This window comes from Notothenia coriiceps, unplaced genomic scaffold (genome assembly GCF_000735185.1).
Source record: "Notothenia coriiceps isolate Sejong01 unplaced genomic scaffold, NC01 NC01_scaffold00037244, whole genome shotgun sequence".
Lineage (NCBI taxonomy): Eukaryota > Metazoa > Chordata > Actinopteri > Perciformes > Nototheniidae > Notothenia > Notothenia coriiceps.
In genome coordinates this window covers 7,785,463-7,791,881 of record NW_011369945.1, presented here as the reverse complement: position 1 = coordinate 7,791,881, position 6,419 = coordinate 7,785,463, and the positions used below count along the sequence as shown (strand labels likewise).

General features: G+C 43.5%; 1 long non-coding RNA gene across 1 annotated transcript in view; it reads left to right on the top strand.

The window, feature by feature from the left end:
• LOC104964591 (uncharacterized) overlaps positions 1-6,354 on the top strand; it is an 11,213-nt gene extending 4,859 nt beyond the window's left edge. Inside the window, exon 3 of the long non-coding RNA XR_800438.1 lies at positions 6,214-6,354. This is a non-coding gene — a long non-coding RNA (uncharacterized lncRNA). The remainder of the gene's footprint in view (positions 1-6,213) is intronic.
• Positions 6,355-6,419: the final 65 nt, after the last annotated feature.

Here is a 6,419-nt window from a genome sequence, read left to right as displayed (position 1 = left end):
GCTAGAGCTTGCACTGGCATATGATTCGATTGGCTGACGCCTCCGTTGAGGCGGCAAAAGTAGAACATTGCTCTACTTTTGCAGCGAGCACCGCGAGAGAAGCTACGCTTTGCTCCCACAATGCAGTTCTGCGAATCGTGACGTCACCCCATTCAAAGTGAATGGGCAGAAGCGTTGAAGCGGCAACGCACGCTGCCGTGTGTAGGGGCCGTTACTGTTTATTGTTTCATTGGACCTTATGTACTCCAATATGGTGATTTTGCCGTGTCCCCAGATGTCAGCAATTAAGTGAGAATATACAAATATTTTCAGGCAACTAATTCAGGCTGATTGAAGCACTTCTGTAGGCAGAAAGTCACTAAACTAAACCAAAGCTCCCTGTGTTAGGTTTCTAGAGAGCAATTTCCCCTCGGTTATGTGTGTAGGCGCTTTATGACTGTGTAATATCAATGAGTAATGATACTGCTCACCGTTTGGATTTCAGGGGCACTATTCTGCGCTCATCAAAAACGTTCACAGTTTATATTTCAACAATTACGTGGGGAATGAAAGTGTCTGCAAACAAAGTATTAGCTGATAATAAAAAAAGATGCATAACCTTACCAAGCCATTGAGTGGTTTCAGAGGGGGGTGGGGGATAAAATAAGTGCTGCCTACGCCCTCCCACCACAGTCTAATACCATCTACGTAAAATACTATTTGTCTTCATTAATGATGGAGGAAGGAGAGCAGACTAATGCAGCCTTTTTCCTCGGTCGTCTCTATCGCTGCCTCACTCGCCTCTTCACAACACTTACGTTATTATTCACTGCCGGGCTATCTACTGACAGGTATGCAATGGAATTTAAATTCCCTGCCTTGTTAGGGTGTTGGGGGGTTGTGTACTTGCGGTTTGGTTAATCACTCATCCCCGCTGTCCCCCCAACCCAACACACTGAACCCACACTCGCCACAGCCTCTCTCCTCCTCCCTCATGGCTGCTGAGTGGGTGATGGATGAGCCTCTGGATGAGGAGTGAGGAAGACACATTAGAATTTGACCACATGGCGAAGCCCGCATGTGGGCTCGCATGTCCGTCAGTGAGCCCTTTTTGCATATGGCTCGCTCACTCACACTCCCAGACATGGCCAGGCCGCCATTGGAAATCTGAGCCTCATCACAGCAGGATTGGGATCGAGAGCCATTGTCACTTAATCTCCCTGCCCTCTGTTACCTGCTACTAACTCCTTTCCCTTGGCTCCCAGCCAGCCGGGTACCCTGCATTTAACACGGGAGATAAGAGAAAGCGCTCTGGCTCGCTCCCTCAGGTCTTGGGGAGCTTTATGGTTTTTTAATGAATCTTCACGGGCTTAACGACCCAGAAACCTGAGGCTTAAGTCTAATGTCCTAAAATAAATAATTGATTCAGTTACAGTCCTGCGCTGGCTTTGCACCTGGGCTAAAGCCAGCTGTTTTGTGGGTGCCATGGCTCGGTTTCTCTCTGCATCCCCACGCTGTCTGTCACTCAGCAGCCCCGTGTCGTCCTCCTGGCCTCTGCAGCAACACCATGCTGATAACCTTCCTGACAGACTTCTTTCATGAGCCTCAAACGTGTGCTGCGTTCTTTTTACCCAGCGCTGCCACACGTCTTATCTTCACTCACACACATTGGCCACACACAACCACACTGTGAACTTCCCTCACAAAGTATGGATGCTCCTCCAGCGAGCCCCCCCCCGCCCCCTCCCGAAAGCTCCTGCTGCCCAGCCGTCACTAACGCATCTCCTCCGTCAATCTCAAGATAGAAGAGCAAGGCAAAGGCCACTTTTCATTTTTAATGCAAACACACAGTCTTTCAAAACAGATCTGTGCTTTGAAAGAGAGCAGGACCGTATAATGTGACGGATACAGTATGCAGAGAATTATGAGGTGGCATTTCAGTTCCCCCGGAGCATTACACAGTTGTTATCTGTGATGATTTGGGTGTCGCTGGGTGGAACAAACACATCTTCAGAAGAGGCTGGTTTTGTTTTCTGCTCATAATGTGAAGCATAAACATTGCACTCTTCCAGCTTGTTCTGAATATGCATGCAATTAGCCAACCAAATTAAGCAGAACTAAATTAAATGGCGTTGGTGGAAACAAGCATAGCTGGTGATTTATGGTGCCGCACTGTTTACCGTGATGAAGTGCCATGGGCTAATGAAAAGCCTTGGTAAACAAATACCTGGCCTCAAAATAGATCTTCTCCTGGAAGAACAAAGGGAAGGTAAACACAGATTAAAAAGGGACCCTTTTCCATTGTTCAAGTATTCTCTGGTTCTGTTGATGAACTGTAGTCAACACACATGCTGTGAAACAAATAATTAATCAGCTGCAGTGTGTTTATAGCTGACTGAATGCCCCCCCCTCCCATCAGGCTGCTGATCAACGTGTGTCCAGTCCATGTGACATCCAGCTAACAACACACGTTTCCAAAGCAACACACTGTGTTCTAATTTGAGAATCGTTAACAGCCTATTTCCCTATGTCAACAGCAGGCGATGTGTACTAGTATAGATCCAGGATAATGCAGATGAGAGATGGCATATTGATCCAGTCAGATGACATGACAGAGTTGTAGAAATCTATTATACAAGGTCCTCATTAATTTGGCTTAACCTTATTTCTGTGTCTTTTCATTAAAAGGAAGCACAAACACTGCTGCCAATAATTCAAATAATCCGGGTGATTGTATATAATATTCATATATGTGGACAGCTATATTGTGCTACATAGGTTAGGCTTCAAGTTCTTTACAATGAAAAGATTACCAACCAATTAAAAGACAGAAGGTCACAAGATTCATCGTGAGTGGAATTAACTTTTTCCACTGATATTTACATCCAGTTCAACTTGACTTAAGTCCCATCCCTGTCATTTCCAATTATTTTAATCCTATTTTATGCTTATATCTTATTATACATTTGTATTTCTCTTGCTTTGTCTATGTTGGCACCATTATACACCAAAGCAACCTCCTTCCTTGAAGAAACATACTTCGCATTAAACCCAATACTGTTCTGATCCACAGAGCTGATATATAGTCGAAATCTGTATGATTAAAACAGCTGTAAACCGTTGTGTGATATTATGATAGCTTGTATATTGATGTGTGAATCAGCTTTACTGATCTGCTGTTGTCACCTAAGTCCTGAATTCAGATAGATAGCTACAGGTGTGAAAAAGCACTCATCCATATGGCACCTACGCATATAAAGCCAATGATTATTCCAGACTTTAGGGGATGGCAGCATTTTGTAATGGTGTTACAAGGTGAGGGAGAATGCAGTCACCTAGAGTTTAAAAAAAAAAAAAACAGAATATTGAATCAGCCTGCCTTAATTTCCACATTTCTAAATACTATTATTCAGCTGTGCCACGGAGCGAATCCAAGCCACACTCGCCCACATCGTCTCACAGTGAGTCTGCAGAGTGGAGGCAGCCTTCTGCTCCCCAAACAATTACACGCTAATCTGCAATGTGAAATGAGTATTAGGCTTTTAATCTCATAGGAAGAGAGTCCCCTACTTCACCCCAAAGTAGTGGAAGTTATATTAGCTGCTAAAGTTTCTGACCTTCTGTCTCCGTCTCCCAGCCTCCAGCCACAACTCTCCCATCTCTGCCATCAGTTCAGACCGCAAGCAGCTCCTCCTCCCAAACACCTTTCTTCAGATTATCCCCCTGACACCGCGGGCCTAGCTATTTAATTGCTTGTCGGATTGAATATTCTCCAGTTTCCCCTTCATCTAGCCCGCTGATATTGCTTCTCATTAGCATGTCCCGTAGCACTGCAGCTGTAATTCCTCGTAGGGTTGAAGATAGACACGTCTCTAGCATTACGCTCTGCTGCGCACTGAAAACTAGCCTCTATACGAAACATTACAACACAGAGACACACTAATGGTTATTGTGAATACAGATGCATTATGTTCCTATTAACTGAAGTAGCACTGACAAAGTAATTGCTGTAATTTAAGTGATACTCAGTGGAAAATACTGACTGATTAGCAATCTTGTGGGTTTTTTTCTCACAAAGTTTTTATATATTTTTTTATTGTGTATGTTTCTCTAACCAATGAATGCTGAACAAATCGAAAAAAATTATAGGGGGAAAACTTTTTTTCCAGAATGTATTGACACAAAGTGCTCCTGTATTTAATATGTTCTTGCTGATTTGCTTAACTGCCAATCTGTTGCTACTCTCCGTCAATTTGACCTCGTCCAACACGGCTGCCAGGTGCAATATAGCTGTCAGAAACTTCAGATACAAGGGTAGACTAACATTGAAGGCTTTTTTTGCGAGTGTCATCCCATAGTTATCTGTTTCATTAACAAGCATTGTGGTGGCGTTTTAATCCTTGTCTACATGTTAATAGCCACCTCTATCGGGGTTGTGGGTTTTGACGCGCCTCTCTTTGTTTCCAAACGATTCAGCGGAGATCGTAGTTGAATCAGTTGAGCTTTATTCATTGATCCACACGGCATATACAGGAGGACACATTTCCTCGCTTCATAGTAACTCAAAGCTTATCTCCAACAGAACAAAAAGAACACAGTCAAAATACGTTTCCGTTTCCCCGTCTCATCAACATCAGCTGTGTCCAATCAATCTACCATATATAGGCATATAGCCATGCACGTGATACTGAAGCACATAACAAATAATAAGTCAGCCTTAAATTAATACATTTGAAAACCATAGTATGACTCACAAAAATACCTTTAGACGGTGAGTTTAATCTAATTTATATTATCATCAAGCCTAACTATTAGACAATAATAACTCAATGGCTCCAACAAGCGTAATGTGGCCATGACTTCTTGTAGAGTTGTCCTGGGTTAAAACCACATTTTCTTGGTATATTATTATGAATTTTTCTTTTGTGGTCCCTTCCCCGTTGTAGTTTTGTTTCTATTCTTTTGTTGTTCTTTTTTTCTGCAACTTGGTTGGAAACTTGTAGTGTTTTGTAAGCTTCCAACTGTTTGTGTAGACTGTAAAGGCATTGGCTACCATCAGTGGAAACTGTTTTGACGAAATCACACTCACCCTATTTTCTTTGATCTACTGTAGTAACATCTCCAGCACCATGGACAGTGACATCACTGCAACTGTTCTCACTGGGAGATGAGTGTATGAAGATTTATGTTCAAAATAATGATATAATTAAACAGGCCACTTAACTTTCAGAGGATGACGAAAAGCCTTCCCATCTTCATCCTATTTATAAAGTGTGCTCAGCTACTAACAAGTGGCTTGTTCAGTGATAGATATGCTTTTGCTAGGGCGCTCAATTTACCCTGGTAATACCCCGGCTGGACACGAGGCATGCATTATTTAAAGGGCAAAGCCGGGGAGTGTCCACTGCCAGGATGGATTGCTGTGAGGTGAATTCCAGTGAAGGATGTTGTCTACATTGTTGATTATCTTAATATAGAAGCCTTAGGTCTTTTCAAAGAGTAAGAGCAGAGTGTATGCTGAACTGTATCAGTGACCATCTGTAGCTGAGCTCAAGGCAGTCCTATATATCATAGTCTGCACTTTGAAGTACAGCATTGTATTCTTGAGGGCTGCCTCTTATGTAAGTCTGTCATACAGCACATCATGCATTACTTCTTATAAGAGTAGCAATTGAGAACTTTGCATTGCCATGTTTCTAATGTATCTCTGGTGAGACTTAAGATCCTCAGTCTGGATTGTCGAGTGAGAGCTATTGGAAAGGGGAACTCTTTAGGTAGGGTTGGGGTTTATTAGCACTGTATAGAATCTAAATCTGCTTTGAAATTTGGTTTTTGAGTCCTTTAACATTCCTTCTAGGAGTTAAGTTTCAACCTTAGTAAATACCGGTTGACCATTACACCGTTGCCCTTTAGAAATCGGCCTAAAATGAAATCCATAAAAGCACCTGCTATCAAAACCCAACCCTACTTACTCGTACACTAACTTGAATCTTTTTCCAGTCCTGTTGTGTTCCTCTCCTTTTGTAGTCCACATCTACTGCTGATTCTTGGATTACCAGCTCTCTACTACAATGCTCTATCTATTTTTCACTTCCTCCTTTTCTCTTTTTCCTCCTTGTTTCCTGCCATAACTTCCCTTTCCTCACTTCCTTTGTGGTTGTCCATTTATGCCTCTTGTTGCTGTCCTCTCCTTCCCTCCATCTCTCCTCTGGTGACTCGGGGCGACACTTGCAGTAGAGATTAAAGTGATCAAGGACCTACCGTGGCCCCCCCCTGTCGGGCAGCTCAACACCAGCCCTCCCCTGGTGGAGGGGCTGGAGTCTCCCTCGCAGACGGCTCAGCCCTCGCCAGGACAGACCAGCTGTGACCAGCACCACCATGGTGGGTGTTGGTGTTCACATTGTCCAGCGTCTTTCCCATCATCGACCCCCCCCCCCCCC